This window comes from Crotalus tigris, unplaced genomic scaffold (assembly GCF_016545835.1).
Source record: "Crotalus tigris isolate CLP2741 ecotype Arizona unplaced genomic scaffold, ASM1654583v1 scf7180000024337.5909745, whole genome shotgun sequence".
Lineage (NCBI taxonomy): Eukaryota > Metazoa > Chordata > Lepidosauria > Squamata > Viperidae > Crotalus > Crotalus tigris.
In genome coordinates, this window is record NW_024100507.1 from 3,763,132 (window position 1) to 3,776,577 (window position 13,446).

Sequence of the window (13,446 nt, forward strand, 5' to 3'; positions counted from 1 at the left end):
TGTGAAACGATGAGGGCTTCATACTCAAGTTTCAACATTTCCTCAACCCGATTGCCATGGAGACATGTTGGACATTGATTCCCACAAACCCAGAGTCTGCTAGGTTTCAGACAATAGAACAATTGCATCAATAGATCAAGCAAGCAAGCTCCATTCAGCATGGACATCTGGAGATTATGGGAGATGAAGTCCAAAACATCTCAGAGGTAGAAGGATGTGCTTTGATTCACCCTTATTCTGGTACTCCAGGGAGGACTATTGGTCTTGAATGGCAATTTGGTACAATCTGTAGGAAGATCTGAGCTGGTGGGCTCTGCAAAGATATAACTGGACAACTGTCTCCTTTTTTAGAGCTCAGGGTTGAAGAACAAGGAGAAGCAAGAGGTTTAATACCTGAGAGGTTACTAGACTGATCTTAAAATGTGCTTTTCATATAATTGTGCCATTTGTTCTTTACTGGGTTACATTTTAATTTTACTTGTTAAATAATGTAAACATAACTTTATTGTATTTTCCTTCTTGCCTGGCTGCTCCCCATATCTTGGCCATGTGTTGATGATCCACATCCAAATGGCTTATTGTTCCCCCCCCCCCTCCTCAGACCCATCCATTGTCTTTTTCCCTACTTGTGCAACAGCAGTTGTGGCTCTCTTTCTCCTCCTTTGCTAATAGATCCAACCACCAGAGCTAAACCTCCTATCTACCCAGATGTTAGTCCAAGAGTTGCTAGTTATGCTAGCTACTGCTTCTCAGCTCCAATTTGGACCTCGCCTCCCTCCTCTTTCATGTCTTTCCTAATTTCAGTTTTTTTTCCCTCTGAATAACTTTAGCATTCAGCTTCTCAACGACAAAGTTCAGTCTATATTTCTTGGTTTGGGGCAAGGAATCTTGCTCAAGACCAAAGGGATTATCTAGGACAGGGATTCCCAACCCCTGGTCCGTGGACCAATACTGGGCTGCGGCATACTAGCAACCGATCAGCACAAACAAGGAAAGCCCCATCCACAGGATGCAGGCAGCACACAAAACCACGCCCCCTTCAGTCCAGGAAAAAAACCTCTCTCCGTGTAACCGGTCCCTGGTGCCTAAAATGTTGGAGACCTCTGATCTAGGATGATGTAAATAAGGAACAGGAGCCACATCAGTCCTTTCCTTTAAGAGCCTGAGATTAGCACTCCCTGTGATATTAGGACCTCATTTTTTCTGTCTTCTTTCCCTTCTTCATCCCCCTCCCCTAGTACACTTTTAACACCTCTATGAAGGTCACTATCAAATAGCTCCCATTTCAAAAGCCAGTGGAGAGTCTCTGTTTTCTCTAGGTTCCACCTGAATAATCTATTCTTTGAGAGTAGATTAAATATAGACCCCTTCAAGTCAAACTTGACTCTGTGCAGGATTGTAAATGTGGTTTGCCCAGACCTTCTGCTGGGCCTTTTAAAAAAAAAAAACCTTTCCAGCTTAGCCAGACAAACAGTAATTTCTGGTACACCTTTTCTGCTAGACATGAATTTCCTATTCCTTTTTTATGCGTAAGAAAGAAGAAACTGTACATCTATCATTCAACCATTCTTATCATTTTCCTTTGCATTAAGGAATGCATATGTATGTATTTATATTTATTAGATTTTAATTCTGCCATTATTACTTTCATAAGCAACTCAAAGTGATTAAGATATCTAATAGGTCTTCCTCCTATTTTCCCCACAATGACAACCCTGTGAGGTGGGTTCTGCTTGCTTGATGCCTACATGCGGATTGTCAGGAAGGTAAAAAGATGGGACCTTCATGTGTTCAACTCAAAACCCCATATGCCTGAGCATACATTGTGGGCCATGGAAAGGTCAGCTAAACCATGGTTTATTCAATGAGTCAGGCTTGGTTTATACCAGTGATGGTGAACCTTTTAGAGACCAAGTGCCCAAACTGCAACCCAAAACCCACTTATGTATCGTCGTGTGCCGGGTGGGCGTGGCTCATTGGGTGGGCGTGGCCAATTGAGTGGGCATGGCTGCCGTGGTAACGGCAGACTGGGTGGGATTAAAAAGTTCAATCAGTTAATTCCAACTTTGGGAGATCTTTTTTTTCCCACAAGAAGTTGAAATTGATTGATTGACCTTTTTTTTTTTGGCACATGATGGTGGAGGCCTAAGGTGAAAAGGTTTTATAAAACCCAGCTGAAGGCCTAGGACTGGGGTGATGGCATGTGTGCCCACAGAGAGGGCTCTGTGTGCCACCTGTGGCACATGTGCCATAGGTTCGCCACCATGGGTTTATATAGTATGTTGAAGTGTAAACTAATTACATAGTCCAGCCACACACAACATACTAGGGGAGAATGTGGTTGAGAGCTATAGCAGAAGAGGTTCTTTGTCCCGAAAACTATAGAAAGAACCAAAATACAAAACTGAAACTACAGCAGCTATCTATTACCAAAAATCCCCCAAGAACACAGAGTTTACTCAATCAAAATTATTGTTAGAAGACCATTTTCACTTTCATTATCTACTACAACAGTATTAGGTAGAATAGCTTCCACATTAATGAGTGTGTTGCTAACTTTTCCTGCTTCAAATTAGATAATGATTAAATGAAGTTGTGGAATCTTAAGTATCATAATGGATAACATTTTCCTACTTTACCTGGAGAGTAACTTTTATAGCAATTACCAGATTATTCTTGAAATGCCATCATTGTGACTGGATCTCATAGAGATCTTATTACCTTTTGACACCAATATTCTTACTGAGTTGTTATCAATTATAATAAAAGTTTTACTTTTTTTTACTTATCCTTCTCTTGAAGGAAGATATTGTAAGTAGGGTTCTGTTTTATATACACACATACACACAGATACACAATTTGCTTCATTTTTTGTTTTTACCTAGATAGGAAATCATGTTTTCCCCCTATCTCAAATCCTTCACTTTCTATGTTTTTAAGATGTCTTCAGATATTGCTTCATGGCCCCAAGCTTGAAGTCTAGCAACTTGTTTTATTGATTTTAATTTTCAAACTAAATATTCAGGATGCTAAATTCAGTTCCAAACAGAAAACAAAATTAGCTCTTTTAATCATAATTATCAGTTACAAAACCAATTGTGGACAGTAGTAACATGATATTAAACTGCCTTTACCTACTCTGGTTTAGAAAGTAGTACGCACATATCAGCAATAAGACAGTTTCTATCAATGGTAATGTAATATTCGTGTGACAATTATATCATCAATACGGGGTTAGTATTTGTAAGACACACGAAAACAGGCCAAAAAGAGAGTTACCTTGGACAGCCTATAGATTTGATAAACAAACAAACAAATGTACATCTGCTATATTTACACTTGTTTGCTTTATTAAAACACTACTACTAATATCCAAATCCAGATATCTACTTCCAAAACCCCACATTTGCAATTTAGAGTGCTGCATGGAGAGCAGGAGTAGAAATAAGACATCAAGCAGGGAAATGTGATATTATATCAGTTACATGGGCTTTGTTTTATAGCAGGATCCTCAGCAGATGGCAGTCTCTAGCTAACCTTGGTTGATCTTAAAAGAGCTAAGTAGATCTGGTTGAAGCTTGGAGAGAAGATGGCAAAGGACCTGAGGACTGTGAGCTAGATTGACAAAGAAAAGAAAATGATGGCAGAAAAAGGCAGGGGCTGACTACCTCTGTATTGTTGCCGATAGAACAATCTCAACGCAGCCACCTAATAAGCAAGAGCGATGGTTTGTTTTTTAAAATGCTTTTGTAGTCTGGAAGCAGGACAAAAACTTTTGCCAAAGAAAAGATGGGTTGTGTGGTAGAAGTACATGGGACAGTAGTTTCAAGGATTCAAATACCAGATCACCATTTCAGTGAAGACCCAGAAGATTTTCAGACTGATGGAACTAGAGTAACTATTGAGGTACGAGAGTTCAGTCAATGGTGGTGGCCAGGGCATGGAGGACATTCATTAGATAAGAAGCTGGGCTGGATCTGAAGGACTTCAAGTGTAAACATATCCTGAACAAGTTGCCATTCCTAATGTAAGAAGATGCAAATGGAGAAAAGTTTACAATGCCTTGGTAAGGCCACACTTGGAATACTGCATCCAGTTTTGGTCACCATGATGTAAAAAAGATGTTGAGACTCTAGAGAGAGTACAGAGAAGAGCAACAAAGATGATTAGGGGACTGGAGGCTAAAACATATAAGAAACGGTTGCTGGAATTGGGTATGTCTAGTTTAATGAAGAGAAGGACGAGGGGGGGACATGATAGCAGTATTCCAGTATCTCAGGGGATGCCACAAAGAAGAGGGAGTCAAGCTATTTTCCAAGGTGCCTGAAGGCAGGACAAGAAGCAACAGGTGGAAACTAAGAAAGGAGAGAAGCAACCTAGACCTAAGGAGAAACTTCCTGACAGTGAGAACAATTAACCAGTGGAACAACCTGCCTCCAGAAGCGGTGAATGCTTCAACACTGGAGGTTTTTAAGAAGAGACTGGACAGCCATTTGTCTGAAATGGTATAGGATTTCCTGCCTGAGCAGGGGGATTGGACTAGATGACTTCCAAGATCCCTTCCAACTTTACTATTATTATAAAATACTTGACAGAAGTGAGGAGAGCCACGTCAAGGAAGATTGGCAAAGGAGATTTGCAGCAGACAAAGCAAGGAGTTTAAGCCAAGCATGGGGACAATTTTTAGTAGCTGAGGTGCTTTTCAATTCTGATGAGGTCAGAGTCACCATGGACATTGTAGCGATGCCAAGTGAGCGGGGCCAAGTCCCACCTAGAAATGAAGCCACATTTTTTTCCTTTCCTTTCCTGAGCTGTGGGCAGCAATTGGGAGTTGGTTTGTTTTTAATTGTTCGGTAACTAATCATTTAACTATTAAGCATAATTATTTGTAGCTATTTACTATTTAAAATAGTTTAACTTTTAACTAATAGGCAACTCTATTTGGGGCTTTTAGTATTGTTTTATGGGAGGGGGATTGTGGTGGGAAAAGGGCCATCCTTTTCTGGTACTTTTAACAGAAGGGACTTTGGGAAGCAACAAAAGTAGGGTACCTGTTTCAGGTGACTGTGGAATCTCAGATGTCTTCTTTCCCATTTTGGATGAGATGAGCTTCCCCACTCTAGTGTCCTTGAATTGGGAAGGCTGCATCCAATGCATCAGGATAGAAGAAGGATAGAAAGCAAGAGACTGGTTCCAGATCACTCTAAAAGTCATGTGGTTTAGGAGGAGTTTGAGCCCAGCTCGGCTGCTAAAAGCCCTTTATTAGCTACCAAGCCAAAATGGTGAGCTAAATTTAGAAAGAGAAACATTCCCAAACTCTTGCCCCATTATTTCGGTCCACATTTGCTCAAGTTCTGATGCTTCCTAACGAACTGACCTGGCAGTTCTCTACCATCACAGGACCCACTATGTGATTGGTCTTCCCATAAAAAAAACATGGATGAAGAAAGACCAGGTCTCTTTGGAACCAAGAAATGGAATCAAGTGATCCAAGCATGGGCCATCCTCAAAGGCCATATTGCACCTCTAGTGTCAGCATGAGACCCGAGTCTAAGTCAGGATTTGTGGGAAGGAGGGAATCTGGTCTTAATCAGGCCTCCAATGCTGATTTGCTTTTAACAGTTATTCATACAATTGCCTCTATTACTGCCTCCAAAAAGACATGCTTGAAATTCCATTGGATTCCATTTTTTCCAATGAAATGAACCTTTTCTAAATGTGCTCATTGCTTGACTGGTTGTGGTTATTTCCCATGTTCCAACTACAGCTGGTTACTACAACTGAGGGGCAAGTTATATTGGCAAAGTTATTGTCTGTCAGTTACAGGGTCTCTACCTCTCCTTTGAGTACTCATCTGGGCAAAGTCGATTCCCAGTATCCTCTGCCTGTGGCCATTCATGTGGCTCAGGAAAGCAAAACTAAAGATTGCAAGTTGGTCTGAGGAAAAGTTACCATCTTGTAACTGAATTTGGAAAAATACACTGGATTGTTGAGAAAAGGCAGCCCAGGAGGCATCTGAAGGCAGAGATAGCAGAGAAGGAGGGGAAGAGTTAGATAAAATGCTTGTTTGGAAAACCTGGATTAGCAGTGGGATTGCAGCTGTGAAATCTTTTGGATAGGAGAAAAAGATACCTACATGCAGATGGGCAGCAGAGGAAGAAATAATCTTGTTTCATTTTTTTCTTTCACAACCCAAAAGTAGCTTCACAGCCAAAACATCAAGTCTTCTACTCTCATTTTCCTTTCCTTTCCTTTCTTTCTTTCTTTTTCTTTCTTTCTCACTTTTTCTTTCTTTCTTTCATCCTTTCTTTCTCTTTCTCCTTCCTTCCTTCCATCCTTTTTCTTCCTTTCTTTTTCTTTCTCTTCTCCTAGCATGTGCTTTATGAACCCTCTTTTCTCATTTAACTGGTTTGAATAGCTCAGTGGGTCGCATCCGTCTTAGAAAGTGAAGGTTTGGGGGTGAGGAGGGGTGGAGGGAGCTTCCTTGGAGATGGGATAACAGGAGAGAATGCAGACAAACATCCAGTCTTGGCATGCTAGAGAAAAACCCTACCCTAATCCTGTCTGCAGTGTCTTCGTGACTGCAGGCTCCAAGGTAGCAAGGAATTCCCAGTTCCCTTTCAAGAGTAGGGAGCACTGGGGGATGTGGCTGGGCTGGGGTGTTGGGCGGCAATTCCTGGGCTCAGCAGCAGGCACAAAAGGAATATTTTTCTCAGTGGAATCTCTCCACCACATATGGCCAGTAAGCTCATTTATAAGGAGAGATGAGTGCCTCTAGCCCAGGGTTCAGCCATCATGGAGAAGAATGCGCAGCCCAGGGTTGCAAGTTTGGTGCCCTACTTAACCATAGGGTAGCTGGTTTATTTATTCTTCAATTTAAGGTCCATAAAAGTTCTCAAAGAGGAGAAGAATGCAATCAGCATCTTGTAGAACAGTGTTTGTCAACCTTGACAATTTTAAGGCATGTGGACTTCAACTCCCAGAATTCCACAGCCAGCAATGCTGGCTGTGGAATTCTGGGAGTTGAAGTCCACATGCCTTAAAATTGTCAAGGTTGACAAACACTGTTATAGAAGAATATAAAGCTACATGGACTACATTTGAGCTCTCCATTTGTTCAGTATGGCTGATTCTGATTAGCGATTCACATCATCTCAAGTCCCCATCTTTTATAATACTGGCAAATTTGGTCAATTTCGGGAGATGTCACCAGGATTTGACTGTTCTAGGCAAAACATATGTTCTTATACCAGTCTAGGGATCCATCCAAAGTATGATGGGTTAGCAGTAGATTGTTGGTATTTGTTATTTGATGCAGATTTGTATGAGAAGGCTGAAAGTTGAATATGCTTTCAGAGGGAACTAGAGAAGAGCCCTGCGAAATTTGATTAAAACCTAATGTTCTCTTGACCAGCTGAGTCTCTATGAGAAATCAACAGTCAAGCATTCAGTGCCACATCATTCTCACATATTCTCCTCCATACATGATAAATGGAGGCTATATATTACTCTGATAAAGGAAACAATATATATGCCCTGTATAATATATAGCTGCTTATCATCTTATTCCCCCCTGAATGTCTAAACTGAGGGCCATCACAATATTATATGGCTTTAATTATGCTTTGCATGTAGAATTATTTTCTCTTATCTGTCCTGAATCTCCCATAATTCAGTTTTGTTGCATGACCTGATTCTAATATTATAACAGAGAAATAAAACACTCCCGTAATCACGCTATAAATAATTTTATATGCTCTACCATATAACTCTACATTTCCCCTTTTTCCTGAGTTAATAAAACCCAACCTTAAGACCTTTTCACAAAAGTGCACTGCTCCACTTTCTTTACAATTGGGATTATCTGATGTTCTAGCTCCATGATAGTCTTTTTAGGTACAGTGCACACAATATTTCTAATGGGATTATGCTACATGTTTTTATAAGGGTATTGTGATATTGGATTTTTTTTTATAAAATAAATCTTTTCCAAATAATCATATTTGCATCTTTTTCATAGTAGACATCCTGACAAAATCACCACTGTATATAATAAAAAAATGGGATGTGTGTCTGTATAATTAGTTTTATAAACACAGATGTAAAGATTGTCATTTAAAGTAACCCCTGGATAAATTGATTATTAGGTTATAAAAATTAAAACTGACTGGATCCCAATCTATTTTTTTTTTAAATCGGCTGGGATGTCTTTCTAGGCAAGACTGATTGATTGATTGATTGATTGATTGATTGATTGGAGATGGCCACATGACTCTGGGTGGCTATATAATTTTCATATTGTTCTGTGAAATTTAGTTCTGGATTCAAATGTTGCTGTAAGAGTAAACATACTGAAATCAACAAGATTTTAGTGAGTCATAGTAACTTACTTGTAATGCCTTTAAGACAATATTGCTCATATTGTACAGGAGATGGAAAGGGGACCTAGGCCTAGAATGCCTATCTTTGCTTTGCCTATGGCCAACTGATGAATATGTGGCAAAGGTTGAACCAGCTATAGGGCTTTCTTATTTATGGGGCCTGTCATTACTTGATGTGAGCCAATTTTTCTGTGTTGGCTGGGATGAGATGTAAAAACATTGGTTTGGAGAAGATGGATTGATTACATTCAAAAGAAATATGAGACTGAAAAGTATTATCTTGCTTATGAGTAGATTTTAGATTATTTTTAATAGTTCAATATGGTTGAATTTATATTGTTTTAGTATTATGGTTTAATTATATTATTATTTTTGTTTTTAATTTGTTAATACTTGTTTTGAAAAGGAGTTAAAGTGTGTTATGGATTTGATTGATAGTATAGTTGGGTTATGTTAGTTAGATTATGTTTGTTTATTTTTTACCCTGTAATCAGCTCTGGGAAGTGGGGGAGGGGGGGAAGGGGTGGGAGGGGTTTGGGTTATATTGTATTAAATTTGTAAAACTTTTAATAAAAAAAAACATTGTTTGATTTGCCAGAATGTGGTGTGTTAATATCAGTTAATACTAGTTATTTCTTGATGATGCTGTCCATGAAAATGAAACATGCTCGAGTGATCCAGCCCAACTGTACATTTTTGAAAAAAGCCTCCAATTGGGTGGGTGGAGGTGGCTGGTTCCCTGCCCACCATGACTAAGTTACCCCTTGATGAACTGCGGCCTCCCTCCTGGGCTGCTGTTCTTCCTGGGTGTGAGACAGCCCAGACCGAGGCTGTCTGAGCACTTTTCCCAGCCCAGCAGCTTCAGACAATCCCCAGACTCAGATTCTTAATTGCAGGCAACCAAGTGGGCTTAGCAGGTTGCACCTGCAATTGCAGGGGCTTATAGATTGCTCAGCCTAAGAGCAACAGGGTGCCCATCCTCTGAATAATTTCAAGCCAGCTTGCAAGTTTCCAAACATCAATTTAGCGGCATTGCTGCTAATGCCTCTGAAAGCTGTGACAGAGGCCTGTTGCCAGCATTGTCTGGAGCAAGCTCAATGAATTAGTTTGCAGTTGTCTGGGGCTTGAGCCAGAGAATCGAGTAGCGCAAGACCACACAGATTCCCTTCCTAAAAAATAAAACATAAATTTATATATATATATATATATATATATATATATATATATATATATATATATATATATATATATATATATAAAACGATTAAAAAATTTGACCACTTTAATTCAGCAGGATGATTCAATTCTCCCTCCTTACTCCCCTCCCACTCTCATATATCTTGTGGGAGTGAACAATTAATTTTTTTTTTTAAAAATGCCAGCCCTGTTCCTTGGCAGGGAGAATGCCTGCAAGCCTTTCCCATCCCTGGGTGTAAATATGGAGAACGTCAACAGCATGAGGAACATCTTAGGATAATTGAAGTAGCAGGGCCGAACTCAGTGCGGGATTTTGAAGAACTTCCCCTTTCTGGGTAGAGATTTCTGCTGTAAATGAGCAGGAACTATTGGCGAGTAGGTGTTTAATTCAATCCGAATTCATGGCCCCAGGAGAACAAAGGAAGAATTGCCTCCTGGTGGGACTTTAGCACTTGGACCTTGAATCAGGCCAGTCTCCAATTGGCTTGCTAACAAAGGCTTGGGAAGGAAAGAGGGAGGCAGAGGGATGCTTTCAAAGACATACCACACTTTCATGCAGCCTGGGGAAATTGAAAAGACCCTGGACAAAATAGTCCCCCCCCCCCAACCAGGAGGCAATGGCTATGGAGATAAACGAAGCAAACTCTTTATATTTGAAGGACAGCATGCAGTCTCTAAATTCTGCCTTGGAGGCACCAATGTGCATTCAGCAGCCTTTGGAATTAAATGTAGGCGGGTGGGGAGCCAACTCTTTGTAAGCCATCTCCTACCATCTTACTAGTATATATAAATCATCTCTATCCTGAAAAGCATTATACTTGAGGGAATCTGGAAGATCACCAGCAAACCAAGAGACTGGCAAGCAGGTCACGAAATGCCCGATATGGAAAAAACTGCCCCAAACCTGCTCTGCTTTCCTGTCTTTAGGGCAAGGGTGTCTAACCTTTGAAATATCGAGACATGTGAACTTCAGCTCTCAGAATTCCCCAGCAATTCTGGGAGTTGAAGTCCACAAAACTTAAGAGCTATCGAAGTTGGACACCCCTGCTTTTGGATAAGAGTGGCCAAAAGGACAAGGAGACTAAACTGACATCACAGCCTGCTACCTTTCAGATGGGTTTGACAATCCTACGTCTCATTCAGAATTCTGGGAGCAGTGAACCAGTCTGTCTGGAAGGCAAGAGGGGGGGAAAGCTGACCAGAGGTGTTGACCGTGGATTGTGAAATCTACAATCCCGCTCAGATATGAATAGCTGTAGCATGCCAGGCGCTAATCGAGGTATGGGGATAGAGTACAAGGAGAAGACGACCACTGCAGAAAAGCCAAAGGGTACATTCAGGTTATATGTTAGTAAACTTATTACATGGCTTTGTACATTTTTATTAATCTACACTGTTGAAAAATAAAACTCTGTCAACTAGACTAATGATAGTAGCAGAAAGCAAGGAACCAGCTTATTGTATTTCTTAATGAGCTTTTAGATAAAGAAAAATGTAACAATAAAGACTACTTTGAAAAGCTTGGTTCCTGGAGACTATACAGGCCAGTCCATGTACTTTTCTGGGCCATAAGAAAGGAATGTTTGCCTTCTGATTTTTGACCAAATTTCTCTTCTGGCCTACAATCCTGGGATTTTCCCAGAATTTCCCAGCCAGCCCAGCCTAGACAATGAGCATTGAATGTAACAATATAGCTTCTTAAGTTTAAGTAGTTTAGATAAAGTAGAAATAGTCTTATTGTATATAATATTAATGTTTTAATTTTGAGAGAGGAACTGCTCGGGCATTTCCCCTGGACCGCATCAAGAGGGAGGAGAAGAAGGTGAGAAGTATGTAGGAAGGTTGAGGTGAAGGAGGAGAGGAGGTGAGTGACGAAAAAGAGGGAAAGAAGTAAGTTGGTTTGAGGTGGGATGCGGTTTGGGGGGAAATGGGCGGGCAAGACCGAATGTGGCGTGTATCAATTTGTTTTATTTTTTATCTGAAGTATTTGTAAGACTGTTATGTATTGTAAAGTTGAAAATAAAAATTTTTATTAAAAAAAAGTAAAAAAAAAAACAATATAGCTTCTTAGACTATATTGAGTGGCAGTTCTAAGGTGACCAACCGTCCTCCTTTAGGGAGGACAGTCCTCCTTTTGTAAGTTTTCTCCTCCCTCAAAAAGTGTCCTCCTTCATGTCCTCCTTTTTGATGTTTGAAGATTAATCTGCAGGGCTTTTTTTTCCCCTCATAGAACGCTCAGAATGGCGTTCAGGCACCTTTTTTTGATGGGTTTTTTTCAACTTTTGCATGAGCTGTGCTACTCCCACTATTGGCTTTCGAAAGCTAATAGGAATTGCTGCTGAGCGTGCCAAAACACCCGGCTGGCAAACTTTGCACATGTAAGTTGTCTATATTATTGTTGCAATGAATAAAATGTTTTTTTTATTTACAATTTTTTTCTTCAATTTATTTGTGTCCTCCTTTTTATTGTAAAAAAGTTGGTCACCTTACAGTTGTCTAATCTATGTAGTCTATGATATTCCCAACAAAGAATTTAACCAAGTGAGTTTCAAGATTTGGGGGAGGGGGATCTTAAGTAAGAAAAAAAATCCATAGGTACATATGATTCCTTTACAACAATCTCCAACATGCAATATACTCAGGACTTGACAGGATGGCTGGTATTATGAACATTTGCATTAGCCATGCATACCTTGGATAGGTGTATGAATTCACAAAGTATGATAAAATATTAAGCAATAACATTTCACCTGCCACAGAATGGAGAACTCCAGCCTCTTTCAAAATATTAGCGTGTTTCAGCTGTGTCAGATGAACAACTATCTCCAAAGCAGTGTGTCATTTCAACACTTGATTTCCACCTGCCTCTGTTCAGAGAGGATCAACTAAGTAGTTGAGAAGTAGAGAATTATAACCAGCTTTGAAACTCATACAGCAAAATACGTTCTTTAAAATTAGGTTGAATGTAAATAAAATAATTATTGCCAGAACATTGAATTGGTCCTGGAAACTCACTGGTGGAAATGAAGGTACCTCTGGCCTAGTTGGATGTATTTTTCAAGGAATTTTAGGGTGGAATGATGAAAGCAAAATTTTAATTACAAGGAACTCTTTGATGTTGTGAGGTGTTGTTTGATTCACTTCTCTTGTCTGACTCTGACAGTGCTAAGGAAATCAGGATGGCCTTGAAATCAGATATCTCATAATGGGAGTCTCTAACTGTGTAGGTTTTGGAGACTTCAATTGAGGCAGTAGCACACAAAGAGATTGGTCTCCCTTCTCTCTTGTATGGAGAATACCACTCCCTAAGGTCAGATAGCAAGGGTAGAATCCAAGAGATGCTTTTGTTTTTTTGACTCTTTCCAGGGAGTAGTAGTTTGCTCTGAGGAAAGGAAATGAATGTCAAGCACACCCCAGACTGGCAGTAAAATCTCCCGTAATGCAAGAAGGAAGTGAACCTAGGCAAATTCCTCTGTGCAATAAATATCCAGCAACTTACTGCTTAATTTTATTTTGGACAAAACTTTCCCCAATTAATCTCAAAACTATTTTCTTCTGATGTTCAATCTCCATTTTGAAAGGATCAGTACTTTGTTCTTTTGTTTAGAGTTCCTCTTTGAATCTGAAAGTTATCCTTAAGTCTAAAACCCATTCATGTTTCTCCTATTGCTGTATGAATTAATAAATATCAAATGCCATTTTAAAAAGACAGCTTTAATGCTACTTTATTTTGTAATCTGATAATGCATTCTAAAGATTGATGACTGGTTTACAGGTTATGTTGTCCTTGTGTTTTTCACTGAACAGAAAGGAAAAAAATATTTTCTTTCTTTTGGTCTTGCTTTGATACATCTGGTATAAGGAAGGA

The 13,446-nt window shown here is 39.7% G+C and overlaps 1 protein-coding gene across 2 annotated transcripts in view; it reads right to left on the reverse strand.

Moving 5' to 3' along the window:
• CEP112 (centrosomal protein 112) overlaps window positions 1-13,446 on the reverse strand; it is a 312,867-nt gene that overhangs the window by 16,067 nt on the left and 283,354 nt on the right. The window lies entirely within an intron of this gene.